Source organism: Dermacentor silvarum, chromosome 1, assembly GCF_013339745.2.
Source record: "Dermacentor silvarum isolate Dsil-2018 chromosome 1, BIME_Dsil_1.4, whole genome shotgun sequence".
NCBI lineage: Eukaryota > Metazoa > Arthropoda > Arachnida > Ixodida > Ixodidae > Dermacentor > Dermacentor silvarum.
In genome coordinates, this window is record NC_051154.1 from 171,598,543 (window position 1) to 171,624,564 (window position 26,022).

Below are 26,022 nucleotides of genomic sequence, written 5' to 3' on the forward strand. Positions count from 1 at the left end.
GTGTTAGGCGCACGCGAATAAACGAAACTCTGCCTATATAGCGGTGGGGGCAGGGGGAGCCGTGCCTTATCGCCTGAATTCGCGCATTCGCGGCTACTGGTGCTTTGCTTTCGAACATTTAAGGCAATCTGCGCGCGCCCCAGCATGTCAAGCAGTAATCTTCGTCGCGCGAATATTTTAGAGGTCGTTGATAATAAAGGCTTCAATCTTGGGACGTGGCTTAACCGTGAGTTCAAAAAGAAGAATTCATTTAAAAAAATGCTCTCACTGGCCGTGCCGCTCATCCTGCCGTTCTTCTTCCCTTCTTTTCGCTACATCTTTTTCTTTTCTTTTTGTCTCAGCTTTGAATAATGAATGGAGAGGCATTTCGCCTTTCAAACTGGAGCGCTACAGAGAGACAGGATGGGTGAAACAAGGGGGAAGAAGCAAAAAGAGCAAAAATCGAAAGTCGCCTGAGAGAGTGAAAAGAGAGACAGTATAACAGTCGGAGTACATGTACAATGCAGGGTATGCATTTTTCAACTTGGAACTGCGTTGGGAATGGGAACGGAGAGAAGAAAAAAAAAAGAGATAGCTAGAAAGATAGCTTTACGCGTCCGCGCCTGTCTTGATGGCATATTTTATCGCCTAGAGATGGCGCTTCAAGTGAGACCATTGCGAAGTGCCCAGCACGTGCTTGGTATGCGGGTATCACGCAGTCTTCCGACAGTGAGCATCCGCGTTAAACCCCTATGAATATTCAAGCCTTGAAGGAGACCTCCAAGACCGCGCACCCTCATTGGTTGCTCAATTCTAAAATATGCACTTTTTTTTCACGAGGTCATATGCAGGCGAAAAAAAAAAGAATGTCCGGAGCATCGCTCCATCAATCTGCCAGGACATGCGGACACGTCATGGCCACAATAGAGGGGCGACTGAATACTTTATAAAAGTTGAGCGTGGCAAGGATCATAACGCCATCGCATTATTGTCGCAGCGTCTGCGTTGACTTCCCTGTAGAGCACTGCACGGGCTCGGGCTTACCCGAAAGGCCGAGCCCGTGCGGGCCGGGCCGGGCCGGGTAGAGGAGTTTTTTCACGGGCTCGGGCCGGGCTCGGGCACGGCGTGTGCTTTTTGACCCGGGCCCGGGCCGGGCTCGGGCTTTCTGCGAGTTATTCTCGGGCTTCTCAACTCTGAAAAACATGTATTTTTCGGTCTTGGGCCGGGTTCGGGCCGGTTTCGAGCCGGGCTCGGGCCGGGCTCGGGCTTAAGGTAAAGGGGTGGCGGGCCGGGCCGGGCGAGTAACGTAGATTATTTCCGGGCCCGGGCCGGGCCCGGGTCTCGCCATAAAAGTTTTGATCGGGCTCGGGCGGGCCGCCCAATGTAAAAACGGGCCCGGGCCGGGCCCGGGCCGCAAAAATCGGCCCGTGCAGTGCTCTACTTCCCTGTGCCTCTGTAAAAGGAGGAATGCACGGGTTGCGAACAATATTCGATGCAGCGTGACGAAACCTCACTTTACACTCGCCGCGGTAGCTGAGTGGCTATGGCTTCCTGCTTTTCAGGCTCAATCCTCGTCTGCTTCGGGCGCATTTTGATGTGGACAGATGTAAAAATGCTCGTATAATTAGGTTTAGGTGCACACCAGGCGGTCAAAATTATTCCGGAGCTCTACACTACGGTATCTCTCATAGTCCCATTCGCGTTACTTTGGAACGTTAAACACTACGAAGTAACCGTTGCCTATGCAGCCTCGACCCATCATTACAACTGCAGTTACCAAACAAATATTTCACGATGAGACGCAACACTGCTGTACAAGCCGTGGGTTGGAGTAGCCTTCACTAAATCATACAATTATCGCATTGGAATGGCTGACTCAGCCATGTGTGCTATATATGTGCAGATTGGAAGAACCATAGATAATCTTCTTTGCCACTGTCCGCGCTTCGACAAGCTACGCCAGACTCTCCTCTGTGCCTTGAATCGACTGGACGATCGGCGTTTTGCAGAAGCAAATGTTATTTTGCCTTCTGTGCTCCTGGAAATCAGTATTAGCCAGCCGTGTAAACTTCTTATGGCTTCGAGGACAACATCAGCTGTAATCACTGATACCGGTGAGTGGCTCCACGACACCAAGCGCTGACGTTTGACTGCCACCGTGGCGGAGGGGCAAGGCAGCAACGGGGATGTGCAAGAGTGGCAAGCGCCGCCATAACCGCAGCATGGCTTCGGAACCGACGAGCCTGTGAGCCAGCCGGGAGCCGCCAGGGCCTCCTACATTCGACCACCGACACTCTTCCTGGATGCGACGAGGAAAGCTGAGAGCATGTCGGACGAAGCAAGCTGTGCGAAAAAGGTGTACGACGTACTTCCTTCGCGACGAAAAAGAAGAATGAGGAGGCAGATTCTTTCACTCTTGTGACATGTAAAAAATGAAGGTTCGAGGGTATTCCTGTCGTATTCCAACCAATTGAAGAAATTAAAACGTTCTGGAAAGTAAACCCAAATCTTGTACCCTCAGAAATCGTTACGCTAGCAAAAGATAAAGTAAGGGCTTTCCGAGTGAACAAAGACGGAAGTTTCTCAGTCACTGTAAGTTCTCTCGCCTCAGCCAAGAGTTTGTTGTCATGTGTGCAAGTAGCTGGCTTACTAATGAAGCCATTTATTCCGGAGTCATACATACGAAATGTTGGCAGAATCAGACATGCACCTCTACAATACACAGAAGAACAGTCAACGAAATATTTAACAGAGGCAGGAGTGACATCAGCTATACGCCAGACCCGTTACATACGTCAAGAAGATGGCACTGTGGAATCGCGCCTATAGTCTTAAGTGGGATTTTGCAATTCTGCTATGACCGACCAATCCCAGAGCGAGTGTATCTTGGCTTCACTAGACATCTAGTCGAGGAATATCTCGGGCCAGCCAGATGCTGCTATAACTGCCAGAGATCTGGTAACTTAACGAAAAACTGCCGAGGAACAAGGCTCTGCAAAGTATGTGCAGAAGACCACGATCACAAAGACTGCAAGTCTATAATACCCCTGTTACACGGGCACTTTAATGGTCGTTAAGGAAAACGGCAGTTGGCCTTAACGGTCGTTAGGCGGAGTTACACGGAAGCGCGAGCGCCATTGGAAACCCAACGGTGATCGACACCAACAAAGCTCGCCGGTCTCCGTTCCGCCGCCGTTTCCGTCCCTTCCGTCGTGAAATAGGCCAAGATGGCAGCCCCCAGCAGCAACTTAAGCAAACAACTTTTGCAAACTCAGCTACTTTTGTAGACAACTCTGGCAAATAGTTACAAAAACACTGTACATCATGTAGTGCAGAAAATATTTAGAGAAATAAAATTTTTTTTGAGATGGGCGAGGTAAAATTTTTAAGAGTCACGTGATAAATCGACCAAACGGAACTGAACCGACTGAACATGGAAAGTGCCGTGTGAGCGCAGCCACCACAGTTCCGTTCCCACGGCCGTTACGGCGTTCAACTGCCGTTTGCGTTAACGGCCGTTGCAAGTGCCCGTGTAACAGGAGTATAAGACAATCTAAGTGTGCGAATTGCAACGGACCCCACACTGCATCATTTTCTGGCTGCCCGCAGAACAAAGCAGCCGCTCTCCAACATCAACACGACATTATTCATGGTCGCACCCAACAGCGCGGTGCACCGGGACCAAACAGGAATACGATGAACCCAGCACAACCACCTCGGATACAAGTGCCTAAGCATCAGGACACTTCTTTGACATACGCGAAAGTCTCACGGGGGATCACAAAACCGAGGACAAAGTTTTGGGACATCACCAAGCCAACATCAAGCTCGACAAGACCCTCAGGAGGGATCTCGTCAGAAAAGCAATCACGTGACTAACATACGACAGAATGCGAGCACACCGCAACCAGTAAGTGTAACGAAACAGGGGACCTCCTCTGCGTCTATTGCTGAACTTGTCATTCCAATGTTGTTTTCTGCTTTAAAAGCCATACTTACCGCAATTTCACAGGCAAATAACCTCCCGGAGGTCAAGGCCCTATCGTCGATGGAACAAGTGATATTGCAAAATGCTACGTCAGCCACTGCGCAGGCGGGGCATGAATAATTGTTATCAACATGTCTCCATATTCCAGTGGAATGCGAATAGTCTTCGCTATAAGTGTGCAAATTTTAGAAAACTGCTGGCTCAGTTCTCCTTTCCAGTGTTATACGCTTTTCGGCTAGCTAACTACGTTATTTATACGTCCTCTCGATCTTCAGGACTGAGCAGAGCGATGATCTGTGTTCGAAGAGACCTGCTGTCAGTATTATTAAGTGCTGCAGAGTCAGACCTCCCAGAATACGTAGCATGTGAAGTTCGGTTTGGCCGAGTCACACTATAGTCAGTGTTTATATATACAGCCTTGTACAAATATTTCACTTTCCACACTGACGGGCCTCTTTCATAAATACACAAAAGATGTAATATTTTACGGAGATTTCAATGCACACCCTGCCATGTGGGGAAGCACCTACTGTGACCGTCGTGGAAATGACCTAGAAAAGGCAATTCAGACTAGTGGTCTGTGTTTGTTGAATAAAGGCTCAGTGACGTTCCTACGTGGTTTTAATTACTCCAGCTGCCTGGACTTCACGTTCTGCTCAAACGATATTGCATTTGGAGCAACATGGAGAACAGACATTGAAACAAGGGTAGTGATCATTTTCCTATCCTAATACAGCATCCCAGACTACAATTTTCGACTTATCGGCGCTCTGCAAAGATAACAAATTGGCAGGCATTTCGATATCACATTACAAGTCAAGCTGCTGCTGTCAGTGATACAGGCAGTCCGTCATCGCTTATAGAAGAACAAATTGTTCAAAATTTGTTTAGATTCCTGATGGTTACGCTAGTGTAGACTCTGAATACGAAAGGCTCAGGGGTATACGCCGCAGAGCTGAGAGAAAATATCGACGCGCAGGCCTTCTTGAAGATTACCGAGGATGCCAAAAGATGTATGATCGTATGGGTCGGCAGCTGGAGCGACTAGGTACAAAGCGCTAGCAGGAATTCTGCACTTCACTTACTCCCTTTACACCTGAATCAAAATTATGGAATGTTATGCGCTCTTTAAGTGGACCAGTAACGCACCAACAACCGTTCAGAGATCTAGCTTTAGTCCAGAAAGTACCGGAAGCAACCGTTGCAAACGAGTTTTGTCAGCTTATTACACGCCCAAGTGCAGCAGTAAACACATCTGAATACAGTAACTCTGTCGAAGAAGTCAAAGCATCGATCAATTTTATATGCTGCCCTGAAAAACTTGGGTCCTGTAGCACAAATACTTTATTAAAATTACTGAATGATGCGTGGATATCGGAATGTCTTCCTCCTTCTTGGAAAATTGCACGAGTGGTTCCGATACTAAAACCGGGTAAAACTCTTTTATCGTAGGACTCTTTCCGCCCTGTCAGCATGACAAGTTGAGTTTGTAATCTTATGGAAAAGATGATTGATCCTAGGCTTCAGTGGTGGACAGAATGAACCAACGCACTGTCCAAAAATATGGCGGGCTTCCGTTGACGCCGGTGTACGATGGATGCTATTTTATATCTTGTTACATACGTAGATCATGAGAGGAGCTGTGGAAGAATCACCATTGCAGTGTTTCTAGACATAAAGCGTGCATTTGACACAGCCAGCCACACTCACGTACTGCATGGGCTAATTTAGTTGGGCATAGTTGGCCGAACACTGAGATGGATTGCGGAATTCTTAAGAGACAGGAAAATCTATATTTAAACTGCTGATAGCAAAAGCACAGAGCATAAAGTGAATCAACGCGTTCCATAAGGTAGTGTATTCAGTCCATTTCTATTACTGTGTTATGGCTGAATTAACCCATATCTTGCCTGCTACCTTGAATTATTCACTATATGCAGACAGACGGCTTGTGCATATGGGAATCTGACGCGAGTACACAAGCCGTTCAGCAAAAGTTACAAGCTAACCTAACAATGACTAATCTTTTTTTTGAAAAGTAGAGGTATGATTATTTCACTTGAGAAAACTGCTGTAGTTCCTTTTACAAGGAAATGCCTCAAGAGATTCCAGCTCGTGCTAGACTCTCAGCGTTTGCAACTTGTGCGACAACACAAGTTGTTGGGTATAATTATAGACAGACGGCTATCATGGGCTCCCCAAATAAAAGCATCAGAGGAGAAAGTAAACTCCCTAATCAACATTCTTCGTCGATTTGTTGGAGTTAGATGGAGTAGTTCAACCTCTTCTTTATTACGCATTCACTCAGCGATCATTAGACAAAGAATAGCATACTCTGCTCATGTGCTACATGGAATATCCCGTAATCTAGAGGAAACAATTAAAAGATTATTGGCCAGAAGCCTTTGCATATGTCTTGGCGTTCCCCGTGCATCTGCCAGTGCTTTGGTAACTGCTGAGTCCCGCCAACCAACTTTTCGTGCACAAAGATTTACGAAAACTTGTCGTCACTTTTTTCGTTTGGCAACAAAAGACGCTAATCATCCACTATGCCAAGACCTTCAGGATAGAACCGCTGCACGCATACATGATGAAATACGGCGGTGAAAGAACTTACTACTTGCTTACGAATACTGACCTGCATGCGCAAGTCATCCCCCATGGTGACTTGCAATTCCATGAATAGTCACTTCAATTCCTGGAGTAGATAGTAAACGTGATACGCCTGTTGTTGCGATAAAGCAATTAACTTTATCACATCTTTACAATAAGTACGTAGATCGCGTTCACATATATACCGAGGGATAATGCTGGAAACAAAGCTCTACATCAGCGTTTTATATACCTGCATACCAAGAGAAAAGCGCTTATAAGCTTTGCCAATTTACAACGTCAACAACGGCACAACTTTACGCAATACTTTCTGCTTTACGTTACATATGTCAGCATTCAGGACCTCTTCTCTGGGTAGTTCTGAGTGACTCGCAAGCCTCATTGCTGAGCTTAAATGAAATCAGCTTAAGAAAAACAAACATCACATTGGCATAGGAAATACAGAAGACATACGCCATAGCAAAAGATCTACAACACGACATAAATTTCCTGTGGATTCCAAGTCACTGTGAAATCACAGGAAATGTAACAGCTGATCACATGGCACGTGCAGCGCATCAAGAAAATGAGTTATCACTAGTTCCTCTAGCAGCGAGTGATGCGCGATGTTTATTGAACAAACTATGCGGTAGATTCTCCAAGCGCACTTGGTTCATAAATGATGCGCAGAACTCTAAATTGTATAATATTGACCCTGGAATAGAGTTCAATATTCCGTTTAAAATTAGCCGATCTGTTAAAACAACAGTTCATAGGCTTCGGCTAGGCACTGCCTATACTAAAAGCTTCATATGTAAGATAAGAAAGAACTAATAGCGCTACATGCTCATGTGAAGAGGCTGAAGAAGGCTTAGAATACCTTCTTCTACACTGTAAAAAACATGATGCTCCCCGTAAGAAGCTTTCGGAAAAACTACATTGCTTGGATAGACGGCCACTATCTTTAGGAAAAAGTTTGGGTTCCTGGACGACAGAAAAACTTCAAAACATCGCTGCGCGCGCCTTAGTACAATTTTTGGAGTAATCAAAAATATCACAAGAATACTAAGTTAGATAACAGTTATTGCTGGCATTGTTATTATTAACAGGCACTCTTGATTAGATGTTTATTGTGTCTTCGTGTTCATGTAGCATTTGTGTGTGCGTACAAGTCTGTTGTATTTGGAGCGCAACATTCAAGAGGGACCTATAATTCGCAAGTGCCCAACATCTTCTGTGTGAACATCTTGGTTTTGTGAACATTTATGCTTTGTGAACTGATGTGTTGGTTGTGAACACTTCAGGTTTGTATTTATGCTATGTGAACTCTTCTGTTGCGCGAACAATAATTTATATTGCAGTTAAGACTTAGTACTGTGAATGTTCGTCCATTGTGATTATTAAAATAAGTCCAGTTTTGTGATTTCTGCCAACTTTCTGACAAATATAATGTAAGAGAAGAGCAGTAGCCGGTGCCACATATAGGCACGAACCTCGACTTAAATATATGTAATTAAAAAAAAAAGAGAGCATACTTGAATGCCCAACTGTAGATACGCTGCACCTGGCTTAGTGCATGTGAATGATCTAGACTCATTTCTTCTCTCAATATTTCTTTATTTTAGTCCCTCCTCCTCCACCCCCCCCCCCATCCCCCCCACGTGTAGTGTTGCAAACTAGATAACTTCTAGTTAACCTCGCTAACTTTGTTTCCTTCCCTTTCTTTCTCCCTCTAAACCCCACGAATGAATGAATGAATGAATGAATGAATCGATCGATTGATCGAACTTTATTTGGTAGTATTTAGCCATAACTAGATGTGTAAGAACATTTGTTTTATATTCACTCGTGGTTCCCTCTTGTGTAAGTGCTGATTATCATAGTCAACCATCGTAGTGCACCGAAATCGCCCTCCTTGACTTCTTTCTGCCCTGTTATCTTTGGACTTCTGCGGTTACTCGCCTTCAGATGTGCGCGCGATTGCAGCGGGCAGCGACCTTGACATCAGCATACCTTCAAACACAAGGTTTGACTGTATCGACCGAGAAATGTGCATTGATTGCATTCACACGAAAACCTATGACACGATACCCCGTCTCCATTAATGGACAAACTATCAGCTAAGGAAAGACCCATCGATTCTTGGGTGTAATAATCGACCGAAATCTTTCCTGGAGCCCTCACTGCACGTACCTGAAGATAAATCTGTCATCGATTGCCCAGGTACTAAGATTTATGTGCGGGAAAACATGGGGCACATCTATACGCTCCATACTTCAGTTGTACAGAGCCTGATTTCTAGGATATCTACGTTACAGCCTTCCAGTGTTGTCCAGTACGTGCAATTCAAAGTTGCTCGTTGGAGAGCTTACAGGGCAAGCATTGCGCACGTGTTTAGGACTTCATCGCTGCGCGTCAACACCTGCAACAATCGTTCTCGCCAAAGATCATCCTATCCAAACATACGTTGCTGTGGATTGTCTCATGGCGCATATCCGTCATCTTTCCCGCGTCCGCGATCATCGATCCATTGGCGTTCTTGCCCTCGCAGAGACCTCGTGCCACGTTTTCTGAAGTGATCATCTCCAATCCAGATTGTCTTCAATCAGGATACACACCAGCAGTGAGGCCTTCGTTACCCTTGTGGTGTCTCCTGTGGTGTGGTACACCTGAGCATTTCGGGTGTAAAGAAGGTCAATCACCCAAAATAGCTCTGAAACAGATGACGCTGCAATTAAATCATGAGAGATACGGGGACCGAATACACATCTATACCGAAGGTTCTATCTCATCTACCAGCTCTTCAGGTGCCGTTGTCATTCCAGCTACAAAAACTACAGTCAAATTCAAACTGTCACACATGACAACATCAACAGCGGCAGAACTTGCTGTCCTGCGTGCTGCTGTAAAATACCTCCTGGAAGACGCACCTCAGGAATGGGTCATATTGTGCGACTCTAAGGCAGCACTTCAGAGTCTGCATTTTGTCCTATATCACAGGAATCATGGGTAGCTGGCATATGAGATAAGAGAAGTCCACCATCAAGCTATCACTAAAGGGCATGAAATTATATTTCACTGGATACCTGGACATACCAAGTATTGCTGGTAATCACCTCGCCGACGAAGCCGCCCAGTCTGCCCCATCTGGAGGCCCTACCAGTTCACATCCCCTTATGCAGAACCGACGCGGCAAAAAAGCTTCATATCGTGGCTAAAGATATGACACAGAAATATTGGTCTTCTCCCAACCTCCCAAAGTGTCATCTCCATAGACTTGATCCATCCCTAAAGTCAGAAGTGCCGTCAAAAGTTTCCCCGCTCTGAGGCGACGGTATTGTGCTGCCTCTGGCTCGGGGTAGCATTTACAAAGGCATACTCTTTCAGCATTGGACTGGGGGATACGCCCATGTGTGACTCTTGTGGAACTATAGAAACAATAGGTGACCCGTAAAATGAGAAATCGCAGGGAATTGTGGGGCGCGCCTTCTGCTAGCAGCTTCCGGTTCGATGGACGACGCGGCGGCATCGGCGGCATGCTCGGCGCACGTGTTTTTCTACGCGGTTTCAACTGTCAGTCGTGCCAAGCTTTCCGTCCGCTTTGTGGACCAACAATATCGTACCATTCATGCAGCTGATTTGTAGGTTTCAGTTCACGCTGGGCGCGACGATGACGAGCCAATAAAGGCAAGGATACTCTTTTATTCATAAACGAACTCTGGTTTTCGTTTCGGCAGCTTTTTTTTTTTTTTTTTTTTTTTTTTGTTTCTGCCAGGTTTAGCTCTACGACCTTTGCCGCTGCTTGGACGCACCGTTACTGAGTGCACTGCCTATGGGTCAGTCATTTTATCAAGCGTATAGAAGAATTACTTAGAAAATCGGGTGCTGAGGCGATGGCTATAGAAGCCTGGTAAATACTGCCCTGTGATCATCGCAGCAACCGGCATCGTCAGTAACGGCGCAGCCAGCGTAATTAGAAAATGAAGTGCTGAAAATGTTTGATAACTGTCGGCATTTCTTGGTCAAAACTCGAGGTTCATTTGAAGTGGTACGTAGTTAGAAGTTCTCGCTTCTTTGTCAACAAGATGGGGAAATGGCCGTATCGCCGACATATTACGGCTGCGCATTATCTCTATCTGTATTGAAGGAACTAAGGTGGGCTAGTTGGTTATGAGTATTATGTATGTATCTCGCTGTGTCCCGTATAAATTTGCGCTGTAAAACCATGTTTCATACTACCTCTATATGTGCATGCGTGTACTAAAATAGTTATTATTGCTTGAATCAATGTTCGAGAATTTGGGATCGAATCCCGGCCACTGCGGCCGCATGTCGATGGCGCCGAAATGCGAAAACACCTGTGTACTTAGATTTAGGTGCACGTTAAAGAACCCCAGGTGGCCAAATTTCTCCTACTACGGCGTGCCTCATAAATCAGATCGTGGTTTTGGCACGTAAAACCTCGTAATTAATTTTTTTTAATGTTAGAGAAATAATATCTTGGGGAATCATTCCGTGTCGGCCCTATACACAGCTCATCGCCGCCTGATAAGTGCCACTGTACGTTCATTTTCTTGTTGTTCACTGATGGTTCAGTTTTGGAAGTAGCAGCCATGCCTCTGATACTTGTGCACAGCTGACTCAGCAACGGACGTTGCAAGGCAGTAGTTACACGAGTTTACCTTTAACGGTTGAACTTGAGCAGCCAACGCCTGAACTGCCGATCATGGTTTTGCTAGGCGCCTGCAACCGGGTAATCTTGGTGCGTGACAAAGCCGGACTACAAGCGCACCAATAGGCTTTAGCGGCGAAGCGGTGGCGGCGGCTGCGCTTCCTCGAACCGGAAACAACGAGCAGACGGCGCATCCCAGAATCCCTCGCTCTTTTACGGGTCACCTATTGACCACATGTTATGTGTGTGTCCCCAGTACGGCGTCGAGCGTGAAGCTCTCCGGACAGCATTGAACCGTCTGGACTGTAGACCATTTTCCGAAATGAAGATCCTTGAAACATGGCCGTTCGCGTCGATGGCACAGAAAGCGACGAAAGCGTTATTACAGTACCTGAAGTCGACAGGTCTTGGCGACCGTGTGTAGACTTGGTGCAAGCCTTCAAACGTGCGCGCAACTGTACTCTCTCTACCCCCTTCCCCCAGTGCAGAGCAGCAAACCGGACGTGCGTCTGGTTAACCTCCCTGCCTTTCCTTTTTTTTTCTCTCTCTCTCTCTTATCTTTAGCACTTGCTGTTCGTAGGACTATATAATATTATACGGACCGCTTTAGACTCTAGCTGTTTGCTGCTAACTCCCTGCCTGGTGGAGTGTACTGGGTGTCACAGCGAACACTTTCAATCCTTTTTTTTTTTTTAATTGCCTGTGGCAGGTAGCACAATTACAGTCCGTGAGCTGGTCTACTCGAAGAGGCGGAGATTACTTGAACAAAACAGTCAAGTGCATAATTGACTAATTAACAAAAATGCACTAATTAAGTTTCAACTAATTACCTCATGGCACATATAGCAATTTACACATTCTAGCCCTGGAGTTCCCAAGGCGAATCCACTTGGAATGAATAATTCCCGAACTTTGCGGAGAAATGCATTGGCGTTCCAGTTGTTTTTGTACTTCAATGCATGGAACGACATTTTGTCAGGAAAGTAAGGGGAACGACAGTGCATTTTTACCGCAAGTTTGACTGCGCATATCTCGTAAATAGTGTCGTTCACACAATTCATTTCAAGTGAATATGCCTTGCAGTCTCACCGGCTACAATTTGTAAATTACAATGTACGTGTGCCTTAAGATAATTTGTTACAAACTTAATTAGGGAATTTTGTTATTTAATCGATTACACATTGCGATTTACCGAGCAAGTAATGTCCGCCCCTCCGAGTGCACCAGCTCGTGCAGGTCAACCAGACGAACAACCGGCTTGCTACCCTACACTAGGGGTAAGGGAAAGGGGGAATAGAAAGAGTAAACGAGGGAGAGAGAGAGAGAGAGTACAGAGTACACGTGGGACGATGCACAGGGACACTATAAGCGGTCTCTTAAACCGGTGCACTTCAAGTAGTGTACTAGTGCCCAAATCGCTTTTTGCGCCAGTGAAGGGTGTAGCCATCGTCCGAGTATCTTTTACTCAGAGAATGGTCTCCAGTCCAGCCGGTTTAAAGTTGTCCTCAGAGAGAGAGGCGTTGCACGTCGTAGCGAAGACAGGTACACAATAGATGCTCGATGGTTTCCTCGCACCTACAGGAGTCGCACATCGGGCTCTCGGCCATTCCCATACGGAATGAGTAAGCGTTCGTGAACGCCACTCCCAGCCACAAGCGGCACAGCAAGGTTGTTTCGCCGCGGGAAAGGCTAGATGGCAGCTGTAGCCGTAGCGAGGGGTCTACCTGATACAATCGGCAATTGAACACACTTGAACTCCAGAAAGCTTGTAACTTTTTGCGTGCAAGAAGACGAAGTTCTCTGGCAGTGTCCGTCCTCGCCAAAGGTATTGGACGCGTCTGGGTGTCTTCGTGGGCAAACCGGGCCGCCCTGTCAGCAAAGTCGTTGCCAACGATGCCACAGTGAGCAGGAATCCACTGAAAGATTATGTCGGATATATCTGCTCATAAGTTCTGTCACAAAATATGACCGATTTCTGGGCCGGCTCTTTGGTGACGTTGGTCACAGCTGCATGGAGGGCTGCAAGTTCTGCCGACGTAGATGTAGTCATATGTGACAATTTGAATTTAACTGTAACCTACTTGGCTGGGACGACGAATGCAGCCGCTGAGCTGGTAGGTGAGGTCGAACCGTCGATATATATATATATATATATATATATATATATATATATATATATATATATACGTATACGTATGCAGTCATGATATGTCTGGTGCAGTAATAGGAGCGTCAGTTGCTTCAAAGCCTGCGACGGAAGATTGACCTTCTTGGCAATTCCGAGAATAGTAAAGTTCACTTTATAGGCTGTCGCAGGCACCACAAGGGAGACGAAGGCTTCGCCGCCGGTGCATAAGATGATTCTTTTTTCGTTCTGAGGTTTTTACGTGCCAAAACCAGTTCTGATTACGAGGCACGCCGTAGTGGAGGGCTCCGGATTAATTTAGAGTACCTGGGGTTCTTTAACGTGCACAACAACGCAAGCACACTGGCGTTTTTGCATTTCGCCTCCATCGAAATGCGGCCGCCGCGGCCAAGATTCGATCCCGTGACCTCGTGCTCAGCAGCGCACGAGGGAGGTAACTGAGCAACCGCGGCGGGTTGCATAAGATGATGGTATGCACTCTTGATGTGCGCTAATCACTTTTGAAAAGGTCGCTTGAGGTCTCTCGGCTGGTAGGGAAGCTAAGTGGTGGTCGGGGATCCTTGACAGATGACGAATGTGTGCTCTGACGGAGTCGATCGACAGCTACATGTGTCTGGATCGTATGGTCTCTCGCGATGGCTATTGTTGCTGTTCTTGAGGTGCAATGAGGCAGCCCTAAACACGTGCGCAGGGCTTGACCTTGTAGGCTCTCCAGAGCGCGAATGTTCGCCTTGCATGTATTTGACAAAACTGGCAGACTGTAACGGAGGCGTCCCAGGAACAGTACCCGGTACAGCTGCAGCATAGAATGGACTGGTGTACCCCAGTTTTTCCCACAGAAAAAAAAAGTGAACCGAATGTTCTGATATAGAAAGCACGTGGAAACTAAATTCAAGGAATAACCGGCATGTGGCAATCTTGACTTATAGACTCTGCGTGCATTCGTGCGAAAACCATTAGGCGTAAGCAGGGCATAGTGAATGGGCATAGTTGTATGGCACATAGTGAACGCAGCCTCATGTTGATACAGTGCACTGACGAGAACAGCAACAACGAAGTAACTGCGTGGAATTCAGTTACAAATCAGCGGTGATACAATGCTCGTATCTTACCGATGTTGTGTGGGAGCACTCAATTTATCACTCGAAGGCTTTCAAATGAAGTATCGCTAACCGTATAATATTGCTTTTTCTGTCCGAAAGATAGATTTCTGGCATATTGAACGTTGTCTTGCACCTACAGACCCAATGGCAGGGTCTGTCTGGGAACGTACCTTTATTGAAAAGCCGGTTCCGGTGTGTATCACAACCTTTGTGCAGGAAACCTAACAGTACCTCTTGCCTCGCGGTCGAGAGAAATATTACTTTTTCTCGCCCGTTTTTTAATTATCTTAGATTATACAAAATTTATTTGCTTCATTCAACGCGGCCCACGTCATCCTAACCAAAATGCTGGCTTTTCTTCAACTTACCGTGAGAAAGAGGCGAGCGACAACTCTGTCGCCTGCGCATCAGCTGCTTGTCGTCTTGACCACGCGGATCCCTGGCCGTGTGCCGCCCTTGTAGCGACTTCATGCGGCTTTTGTGATCATTCTGCATTGTCAAAACGTTGCGGTGATTCGCCCTCCGGCTCTCGAACACGCGGCAGCGTGACCAAGGAGAGCTAAGTCCTATGTATTTGTGTCCCGATGACTGACGGGAGTTCGAAACCCTTTCTTTAGACGGAAGTACGTCGGCGGAGTCGTCGATGGCACGACGTTTATATTCATATATTAATATATAATATGCCCTTAATATGATCTTGATCATGTATCTGAAGGCTGTCTCTACTAGCTAGGATAGCCGGATGCTTTCTGTTCTGTTATAGATCGGCCGCTGTAGAGAGATTGAAGTAGAGAATACCTCGGCTACACCATTTCACTATGCACTACAGCTTCGACAGCAAAAACTACAGAAGCGTTTGAAGATCACTCGGCGCTGTTAGTAGGAATGCAACAAAAAAGTAAGACATAAGAAATGAAAAGAACCAAGCATTAAATACTCAGTGATGATTTAGCGGTAAATGCGAGAGATACGCGTTAGCATTACGTCGCACCTATTTAATGTCCCGGATCCATGATTTAAACCATGTTCAGCACATTGCAATCAAAGTGTTGTTCAAGAACTCACTCTACACACGTCCTGCCTCTTCGAGGAGTGAAGTACAACTGACGGGGTCGGGAAAAGACCACCGTCAATTGCTCTCTCTCTCTCTCTCTCTATATATATATATATATATATATATATATATGTGTGTGTGTGTTGTGGGTGTGTGTGGTGTGTGTGTGTGTGTGTGGTGTGTGTGTGTGTGGCTGTGTGTGTGTGTGTGTGTGTGTGTGTGTGTGTGTGTGTGTGTGTGTGTGTGGTGTGTGTGTGTGGTGTGTGGTGTGTGTGTGTGTGTGTGTGTGTGTGTGTTGTGTGTGTGTGTGTGTGTGGTGTGTGTGGTGTGTGTGTGTGTCGTGTTGTGTGTGTGTGGTGTGTGTGTGTGTGTGTGTGTGTGTGTGTTGTGTGTGGTGTGTGTGTGTGTGTGTGTGTGTGTGTGTGTGTGTGTGTGTGTGTGGTGTGTGTGTGTGTGTGGTGTGTGTGTGTGTGTGTGTTGTGTGTGTGTGTGTGTGTGTGTGTGTGTGTGTGTGTGTGTGTGTGTGTGTGTGTGTGTGTGTGTGTGTGTGTGTGTGTGTGTGTGTGTGTGTGTGTGTGTGTGTGTGTGTGTGTGTGTGTGTGTGTGTGTGTGTGTGTGTGTGTGTGTGTGTGTGTGTGTGTGTGTGTGTGTGTGTGTGTGTGTGTGTGTGTGTGTGTGTGTGTGTGTGTGTGTGTGTGTGTGTGTGTGTGTGTGTGTGTGTGTGTGTGTGTGTGTGTGTGTGTGTGTGTGTGTGTGTGTGTGTGTGTGTGTGTGTGTGTGTGTGTGTGTGTGTGTGTGTGTGTGTGTGTGTGTGTGTGTGTGTGTGTGTGTGTGTGTGTGTGTGTGTGTGTGTGTGTGTGTGTGTGTGTGTGTGTGTGTGTGTGTGTGTGTGTGTGTGTGTGTGTGTGTGTGTGTGTGTGTGTGTGTGTGTGTGTGTGTGTGTGTGTGTGCGCGTATTTTTCCGGTTATATAACTGGATTTTGTAGTTTTGTATAACTGGCCCAAGTGTATTTAGAAAGATGAGAAGCACAACTTCGCGGTGATCTTTGGTTTACTTATCCAACAGCTACGGTCGGGGGACCGACCTTGAGAAAGGACCGACTGATATGGTTGGGTAAATAAACCAAAGATAACCGCGAAAAAAATTATGGGGTTTTACGTGCCAAAACCAGTTCTGATTATGAGGCACGCCGTAGTGGGGGACTCCGGAAATTTGGACCACCTGGGGTTCTTTAACGTGCACCTAAATCTAAGTACACGGGTGTTTTCGCATTTCGCCCCCATCGAAATGCGGCCGCCGTGGCCGGGATTCGATCCCGCGACCTCGTGCGATAACCGCGAAGTAGTGCTTCCCATGTTTCTATGTATATATATATATATATATATATATATATATATATATATATATATATGCGTTTGCTAACCTCTTCCATCCCCCTTCTACCTATAACTCGCGACCAGCCTCACACTCACAGTTTTTTTTACACTTTGACGCTCCTAATGCTGACGCCTTAAAACAAGTGTTCAAGCACACCGACATAGGTAGATGTCAACTCATATTGGCAAACTTCGTTTCCTTTTGCAGTTGCTTGCGACCGGTTCCAGGAGGCCCTCATCCTCGTAACCAATACAGAAGCCCTGCGGCAACTCAGCCATGAGGCGAGCGACGATCGCCTTTGTGTCAGCTGCTGCTGTCGTCTCGACCATAGGAAACCCAGGTCAACAGTATAGTTTCGAAATTTGATCAAACATTTTGACTCACGCTATTTTTCCCTACTGCAAGAACTCATCCGGCTCAAGGCACGGAAAAGGTGTGTTATAGCTGGGCTGTTTCCAACGATGTCTGTGCAAAACAAGAAAGCTTAGGTGTTTGTGTGTGTGTGTTTGTGTGGGAGCGAGTGAGTGTGTCTGTGTGTGTGTGTGTGCGGGGGGGGGGGGGTGTCTGTGTGTGTGTTTTATACAGACAGAGGAGGGGAAGAGGGGTGGGGGTTAGCGGAGTGGGGCTGAGGGCGCCCGTGGCCAGGCACGCACTGCACGCGCATTGATGGCCGTAGACCTTCTTCGCTCAGGCAACCGTAGAGAATGCGAGGCATCAGGGTGATGGCAAACCGACAATTACCGCTTCACGACGGCGCAGCATCCAAAGACAGAAAGGTCGTAAAAAAACCCGGCCATTATGGACGCCCTGCCCTGTAATCATGTTGACAAGCGGTGCCTCTCATTTAGATGTATACACACATCGCGTGTGTGTGCTCGACTGTGCGCAGTGTGCTAGGCCGCCTGCGAGCTCAGCCATCTCATGATGCCTAAATGGGAAGGGACCTTTCGCGTGCGTACAGGACTTTCTTTCAAAGTGTTCGGGAACCGCTCTTTTATGTCCTTGATCTGAGCTGGGAGTAAAATTGAGCACTTTTTAACTGCTTGTCCGCATAGCTTTGTTTGCCTGAACGGCGCAAGAGCCACAGGGTAGACCCTACCACTTTAGTAAGACAGGGAGATATATTGAGATGAAGAGCGGGCAAATACCATCCCTCTGCTTCTTTTCTCTACCTGATGCTTATCCTTCGTGAGCGTCAAGCGCCTTGCCTGAAGCTTTTCGTTTATTTTCGCGAGCCTTGCATTTCTTCCCTATTGTGAGCCATACCGTATTCTGTCTGTGCTGTACACACTGCGTTGCTGCAGCGTCTGCGTGTGCACGCGCGCGCGCGCGCGCGTGTTTGTGTGTGTGTGTGTGTGTGTGTGTGTGTGTGTGTGTGTGTGTGTGTGTGTGTGTGTGTGTGTGTGTGTGTGTGTGTGCGTGCGTGTGCGTGCGCGTGCGCGTGTGTGTGTGCGTGTGCGTGCGTGTGTGTGTGCGCGTGCGCGCGTGCGTGCGTGCATGTCTGTGTTTGTGTGTGTACGTGTGTGTGTGTGTGGGGGGGGGGGGGGTGCGTGCGTGCGTGGTCAGTTTACTTCGCTGATAGATATCGCGATACCCTCCGCTCGGCGCGCTACAGAAATAAGGAGACCTAGGTATTTCGGCCTAATTCGGTACTTTTCTGCATTATAGCGCTCGAATGAACCAATAAAGGTTCCTCTTTAGCGCACTGGGGTCTTTTAGCCATAAACAAAGGGCGAAGAGAACCACGGCGAAGAGTCTATAGACGTCAGAGAACAGCACGTGCAAATGGCGATTATACAAACCAACCTTTCCTTACATGCATTCAAAAAGAAAAACAGAAGCACTAATTACGTGGAATCACTTCATTTGAGTAAAATGGAATGAGCGCTGTCGATATTAAACGCAAAGCAAGTTTATGGGATGCGGTGTGTGTGTGTGTGTGTGTGTGTGTGTGTGTGTGTGTGTGTGTGTGTGTGTGTGTGTGTGTGTGTGTGTGTGTGTGTGTGTGTGTGTGTGTGTGTGTGTGTGTGTGTGTGTGTGTGTGTGTGTGTGTGTGTGTGTGTGTGTGTGTGTGTGTGTGTGTGTGTGTGTGTGTGTGTGCGCGCGTGCGTGCGTGCGTGTGTGTGTGTGTGTGTGTGTGCGCGCGTGCGTGCGTGCATGCGTGTCTTTGTTTGTTTGTGTTTGTGTGTGTACGTGTGTGTGTGGGGGGGGGGGGTGCGTGCGTGCGTGCTCAGTTTACTTCGCTGATACATATCGCGATACTCTCCGCTCGGCGCGCTACAGAAATAAGGAGACCTAGGTATTTCGGCCTAATTCGGTACTTTTCTGCATTATAGCACTGGAATGAACAAATAAAGGTTCCTCTTTAGCGCACTGGGGTCTTTTAACCATAACAAAATGGCGAAGAGAACCAAGGCGAAGAGTCTATAGATGTCAGAGAACAGCACTTGCCCCAAATGGCGATTATACAAACCAACCTTTCCTTACATGCATTCAAAAAGAAAGACAGAAGCATTAATTACGTGGAATCACTTCATTTGAGTAAAATGGAATGAGAGCTGTCGATATTAAACGCAAAGCAAGTTTATGGGATGCGGTGTTAATCAGGAGGATTAAAACAGGAGGTGAAAGGCAGAGAGGTTAACCAGATTGAGTGTCCGGTTGGCTACTCTACATTAAAGTCACTGGAACCTGGAAAGTACCGCATTCCTTTTCTCTTCGCCGCTGCGCCGCCGATTGGTCAGTTGCCGTCAGGTGATCACTTTCCGCCATAGATGGTCGACGCCGCGCCGGAGCGGGCACGCACACGAAGGCATCGCTCGCAGACGCCGGGCGTATATGTGCCATCGGCGAGGTCGGATTTTGCATTTTGTGTAATTTAGCGCATATGTAACTTTCGTAGACTTAAAACAACACCAAGGGAAATGCCCGGGTGCTGCGAATTCAGGTGCAGCAACCACCGGGAGGCCGGGTGGTGACAGAAAGTGCCCTGCTATCTGCCTGCACCAGATAAAGCGCGACAATTTCACTGGCACAAGGTGCATTTGATGATATCGCAAAGCTGGAAAGCTTTGCGGTATCATCAAACTGCCTAAATGCCATAATGTTATCGAGAAGCTCTTTCACTAGTTTTGCATTGAAGACTGCGGTTTGCCTTGCGCAAGAAAGGCGAGGAGATGCTCAAAAATATGCAGAACCAAGCAATATATGGCCCGAAGAGCGTCGGAATGCGGGCGGCTGTGTCCAACATAACTTAATGCAGTGAGAAAACCACTGCAATAAAGATATATTGACTTGTCGATGTCGAATATTAAATATACATTTTGTCGTGTGCTGTTTATTAATGCTTAAAACAACGATAACGTGGCCTTGATAACTGGTTTAGTATCCCTTTTCTTGTACTGCAATCAGGGACCATTTATCTTCGTCGAAGTCGGTCTGTATCAATCGTTTCGAGCGAAGGTAAATCAGTAGTCACGTTAGAAAGCGATTACATCCACGCTTATAAACGATGCGTGGCAGCGCTTGATGCCTATAGTCAGCCTTAAAAAAAATCCTGCGTGACCCACGAACATCGGGTTCGTTTTGCATTTAGAACGGGTGGGGCACAGTTGAATGCTTCACATTCCGAGTACATGTAATTTATATCGTACCTAGTTAAGCGAAATACGGTTTTGTTAGTGTATTTTACAGGGCCCACTGCGACAACTATAGTGCCGTTATTGACTGTAGCAAGCGTAGAAAACGAGAGGAAGAGCTGCTCGCATTTTCCGCGACGCGTCGAATAGCTATACGAGCTAGCTATACGAGGGTAAAAGAGTCAATGTAAACAAACCAGAGTTTCACGTAGGCCTGCGACGTATGAAATGCTTAATACACGAGTAATGTTGCTTAATTATGTACGTTGTTAAGCAATTAATATACTCCTTGGATAGCTTCCCAACGAACACAAAGTTTATAAGAAAAACAAACGAAAGGACGACCGCTCGAGCGCCCGTCCTGTCGCTGGTCTCGCTTCATGCAATTTGGCGCATGTAAAGATCTTCCGAAGGTCCGATTGCACTTACATGTACTGCTTCGCACGCATAGTAGATGCACCCCTTACCTCTAGACTTAACAATCTAGACTTGTGGCAATTCGGATAAGGTAGGAGTACGCATTGGTAAAGGCTACTCCAAGTCATAAGCGACAAATGAGAGTTGACTCCTGTTGTGGTAAGCCATGTGCAAGGTGGAGCTTCAGATCAGGATCCAGGAAATAAAGGCGCTGGTTTCTAGAGCCTGCCGAACTCCATTGGGCTAACGTAAGCTCGCGAGCAAGCGTACGGAGCTGTCCCGCTGCGTCTGTTCTGGACATAATGATAGCGACGCAGTCGGCACTGGTATGGGAAGATCGAGCGGCTGCGCCTACTTGCTCGTTTCCAAGGATACCGCAATGACTTGGCAACCATTGAAATACGATTTCATGTCGTTTGTCAACTGCCCGATGGTGAATTTCTCATGTGTCCGAGACAAGTCGTTCGTGGGGTCCACGGCGTAGTGCTGAGAGCAAACTCTGGAGCGCGGCTTTGGAATCGCAGAAGATGGACCATTTCTGAGGCGTTTCCTGGTCGGTCAATTGAATTGGTATAGTAATCAGTACTGGCTCACAGCTATAGCCCACACGAAGACATCAGACCTGCAATACAGGCGGTGTTCAACAAAGTCGGAGATGCAGTTATTCGGTGCTGAGCTCTTATTTCTTTTTATTCATTATTATTATTCATGCTCTCTACACTTTCTTTATTTTCTATCCCGCTCTTTCTGAATAGTGCTGAGGACAGGGCGCTAACGCGGTTTTTCACTATAGTATGACTGCAACCCCCCCCCCCCCCCCGCCCCCTCACCGCTCGAAGTACCGCTTCTCATTCCCTCTCCGTCACAGTGCACCGGCGGCCTTATTCGTTTTGTCATTTTCCTGCTCAAGCGACACTGACACGACTGCTGCTGTCAGCCACTGTTTCCGGCACAAACAAAGCGTCAATGCTTTCCCACAAACAAGGTTGTCAAATGTGACCAATCTATGGGCCTCTGTCTGACAGTTATGTCGCTTTACGAGTGGCATTATTTGACGCAAGTCGCCTTGAACTCGTTCGAGATTGCACGCGACGTCGACTCTCGACGGCCACTAGCAGCAGTCAGCCGCCGATACGACGCCGCGCCTGAATAACTAAGAGCAAGAAAACAGCGTAAACGCAGAAACGAAGAACGTTGTGCGGGGAGAGGCGATGCGTGGATATTAATACTCGAGGTCAGGTGTCTGCGTTGGCGGTCTAGTTGAGGAACGCAAGCTAAGAAAGGGCTGAGCTTCCCTTCATTGGCATTTCGCTCTCTTTCTGGTCGATACACCTAAAAGACATGAGGGTGTAACAGGGGGGAGCACCGACAGACCGACACATTCACGCCCGCTACAGGAAACCGCTATCAATGCAACAAAGCGAGCCCTATGCAACGCAGGGCCTCGCGGCCATAGATCTGTCCAGTGTGCCAGCGTAAATGCTGCATTCTTCGCGATTAGACTGTGCATTGTTTGCTTTTTAAGTTAATCGTTAGTAATGTGGGCTGTAGCAATTACCGAACAACAAAGATTGACGCGACTTATGCATTCGAGGCAAGGTGCGAGCGTTTAATTCGTAATTGTTTGTTGTCCAGTGTATAAAAGTAAAGTTAGCAAATTCTGCTTAGTTGACCGTACATACAAACTAAAAATGTGTTCAAGTCATGATAAACCAATAAATAAAAGGTTTTTTGCAGGTGTTCCATAGACAATCCAAAAGATTAGTAGCAGGCCTGAGCTTTCTAGCTCAGGCCTGCCTCTCTGCCTTTCTAATAAATGACATGTCTCTCTATATCTTGCTACCTGTTTAGTTTAAAGGAACTCTGTTGACCCGAACTCCGTTTCGTAAGTAGGTCATTCCGGTCAATCGGCACAGCCAATTGAGCGGAGCGGGACGGTGCGACCATTTGGCTCCATCGCTTTTGCAGCCAAATGCACTGCGCGTCGCTCGCGTCTCTTGGGGACATATTCTGAAACGTTTCACTTCGACGATAGTTCGCCTAGGCGACAATTTCGCCTTTAGGCGCGCGCTGATTGGCTGGTTAAGCAAAATCGAATGACGTCGGGCTCAACCAGCCAATCAGCGCGCGCCTGAAGGTGAAATTGTCGCCTAGGCAAACTATCGCCGAAGTGGATCGTTTCAGAATACGTCCCTTGAATATTTTATAATCTTCCACGCGCGGGCCGCACGTGCGCCGTCGATACTATATGACAGCACGCCAGCGGCAACGACGAAAACGCGCCTCGAGGGTGCGTACAATTGCTAACGCAGTAAAAGGAGTGATACTGCAGAGACAGTTTTCACATGATGTCATGGACGCAGCATCTACGAGTGCTAGTACCCGAACATATAGGGGCCGCAATAACGTCAGTACACTATATTCATTGTGGCGGGTAACCTGCCTTCATCAACTGAGATGTGTCCAGGAATCCCCACGTAATGTCGTTGCCTCGTTAGGAACGCGTCCTATATCGGGCTCTCGCTTTTCTTGCTCTTTATGCAGGTTCTCAACCTTCTAGTACGCCAACGTGGCGGCCGTGATGACGTCAATGCAAACCATCTATAAGAAGGCGCTTATCTCCAAACCTATGAACAATGCAAAGACCAGCGTTCCAATTAAACTTGCACGTATAGCTTGCATGCTCCACTCACGGTTTCTGTGCCTTGAATTATTTTCCGGAGTAACTTAATGTGATGGCAAATGCTTTGAAGTATGTGCATGTCTTTTAATTAGTCAGAACTAATTATGTCTTTCCACATGCTGCGTTGGAGTTCTCGAGTTCCGCTAGTCTATGGTTCGTCGTATTTCTTATCGCAGCTTCGATTCTCGGCCACTACGGCCGCATTCTGATGAGGGCTAAATGCAAGAAACGACCTTTTAGCTTGCTTTGTATGCACGTTAAATGGACAAGACAAACTGAGTTAAGCTGTAAATATCAGTAAGTTACGCTTCTGCACTAGAAAAGAAGCCACTCGTACCGTTAGCGGAGGCTTGGTAAGACAGAAAAGACGCAGAAACAAAAGCCGGTCGGCTACACCACCCACCCTGAAGTTCTCGCAACAGCTCTCCGTGACATCAAATATCTTGATAGCTTCTTCTCGGGTGCAGTTAACTGTTTGTCAGCAAGGAAGGGCTAAATTGCATTCTAAGGGAACTGTAATTCATCTAGCATATCTTGAGAACGCTTACTGCGCCAAAAACGGTCTAAACACAAAAAAAAAGCAATTAAGATATGCGACGTCACATATAGACGTACCGACGGTGAGGCTTGGGCGCGAAATTACAGATATTGAACTTTGGCCTTCTTTGCTGCAATAACATTTCAGCTTTTTTTTTCGTAAATGGAATACATGAATGTATACATAAGTATACATTCACCCCCCCCCCCCTTATTGCCAAATGATCGAAAATGGGGTTTTAAAACAGTTCTTTATCGGTATACATTAATTTTGTGTGGCTCTTCAGGGTCAACTTTCAGCCTAGGTGGTATAAATTTATCTATATCTCTCCTCAACGGCATCCCTCATAGGTCACAGTGCAGCTTCGGAACCGTTAAACTTCAGTATTTTTAAATGCGTTAGCATTTCAATGTCTACCCAACGAGGAAACCCATCCGTCCGTCCGTCCGTCCGTGCTTCACGTAAGACAATCGCTTTCAAGATAGGGCCCGCAGCAGCGAACGAATTGACGTTCGTGCTGTCTCTCGCTTCAACGCGAACTCAGCGGCGAGAACACAGCGCACACGAAGCTATCAGCACTCGCCGCACTCTGTCCCCATCGCAGATCGCTTTAAAGATAGGGCCCTGCGCGGTCACGCCATACTCAGCTGCCGCCAGAGTACGGTTGATCAAGGTTGACAATGGTTCGAACGCGGATGGATAAGGCGATAAAGAGCGATAACGGCTTAGAATGATCGGAACGTCATCAGCGCACTTGGCACCGCCACCTGCAGCATTTTTCTTACGTCGTCAGTTCACCTTGCGCCGCCGTCCGCAGTACTTCGTGTCACCGCAGCACTGTCATGTATACTGGTCGGATCAAGTTTCATGACACTGATAATCACACCGGGCTACGTGGACATGCGCAAGTGGCAAAATGTTTACGCATACTTAGACAACTACCAGACGAGTTTCTGCGTGAATATTTTGCGTTTGCGATCGCTAGAATAGCACTTCCTACGGTAGGAATGTAAATAAACCACACTCTAAAGTAAATCCCTTGCGTATCTTGAGTGCTCCTATACGACAAGCTGAAACATACACTGCAACGGAAACTTGGTATTGGACGACGCAAGCCTTGTAGGAACGTCGGGGGAAAAAATTGTTGCAGAAACCATTGAAGATGGTTGTCAAAGTAAGCAATAGCTTATGCTGACTGCAGAAACTAAATGGACACACTAGTTAAGAGTTCCGAAGTACACTGCTGGCATCAATAACGGTGTTTGATGATGGCAGCACCAATAATCGTCGACATCTTTCGATAGACGGCATGACATCGTGACGACGGCGGTGGCATGACGACAAGAGTATGACGACGTTGGAGATGATTACGGCGTGACGAAGACGGCGGCGTCACCAAAAAGACGCGACGACAATGGAATGAAGCCAGCGTGAAGACGACGATATGACAACAGCTGCGCATCGGCAGCTTTATTCTACGCGCTTTTTTTAAAGTCATCGGTCAATTTTCTGCCTGTGTGCGAAGCCTCCACTCACCTTTTCGCTCACCTTTTGTGCACCTTTTTTCACTCACCTTTTTTACAGCAATACTCACTGTACAAGACAAAACTGTAAGTTTGCTTGCTTCTCTTCCGCACTCAGCGATCCATATCGCACTGCCGGCTGCTTAACTTCTTTCGCCTCGGTTCCAGCTCCTGGCAACCTCGCACCCGTACGCGCACCGAAACAATTGACTCGTGAGTCACTTCTCATCTTAGCACTAGCATTTCTTTCATGTCCTCGGTGGTTCGACTGCATCTTTGTCTGTCATACGTACGTGCTAATTTATGCTCTG

At 47.1% G+C, this 26,022-nt stretch overlaps 1 long non-coding RNA gene across 1 annotated transcript in view; it reads left to right on the forward strand.

Moving 5' to 3' along the window:
- The window catches only part of LOC125940849 (uncharacterized), a 91,852-nt gene extending 68,192 nt beyond the window's left edge, over positions 1-23,660 (forward strand). The window contains exons 2-3 of the long non-coding RNA XR_007464047.1: positions 17,120-17,252; positions 23,512-23,660. This is a non-coding gene — a long non-coding RNA (uncharacterized LOC125940849). The remainder of the gene's footprint in view (positions 1-17,119; positions 17,253-23,511) is intronic.
- Positions 23,661-26,022: the final 2,362 nt, after the last annotated feature.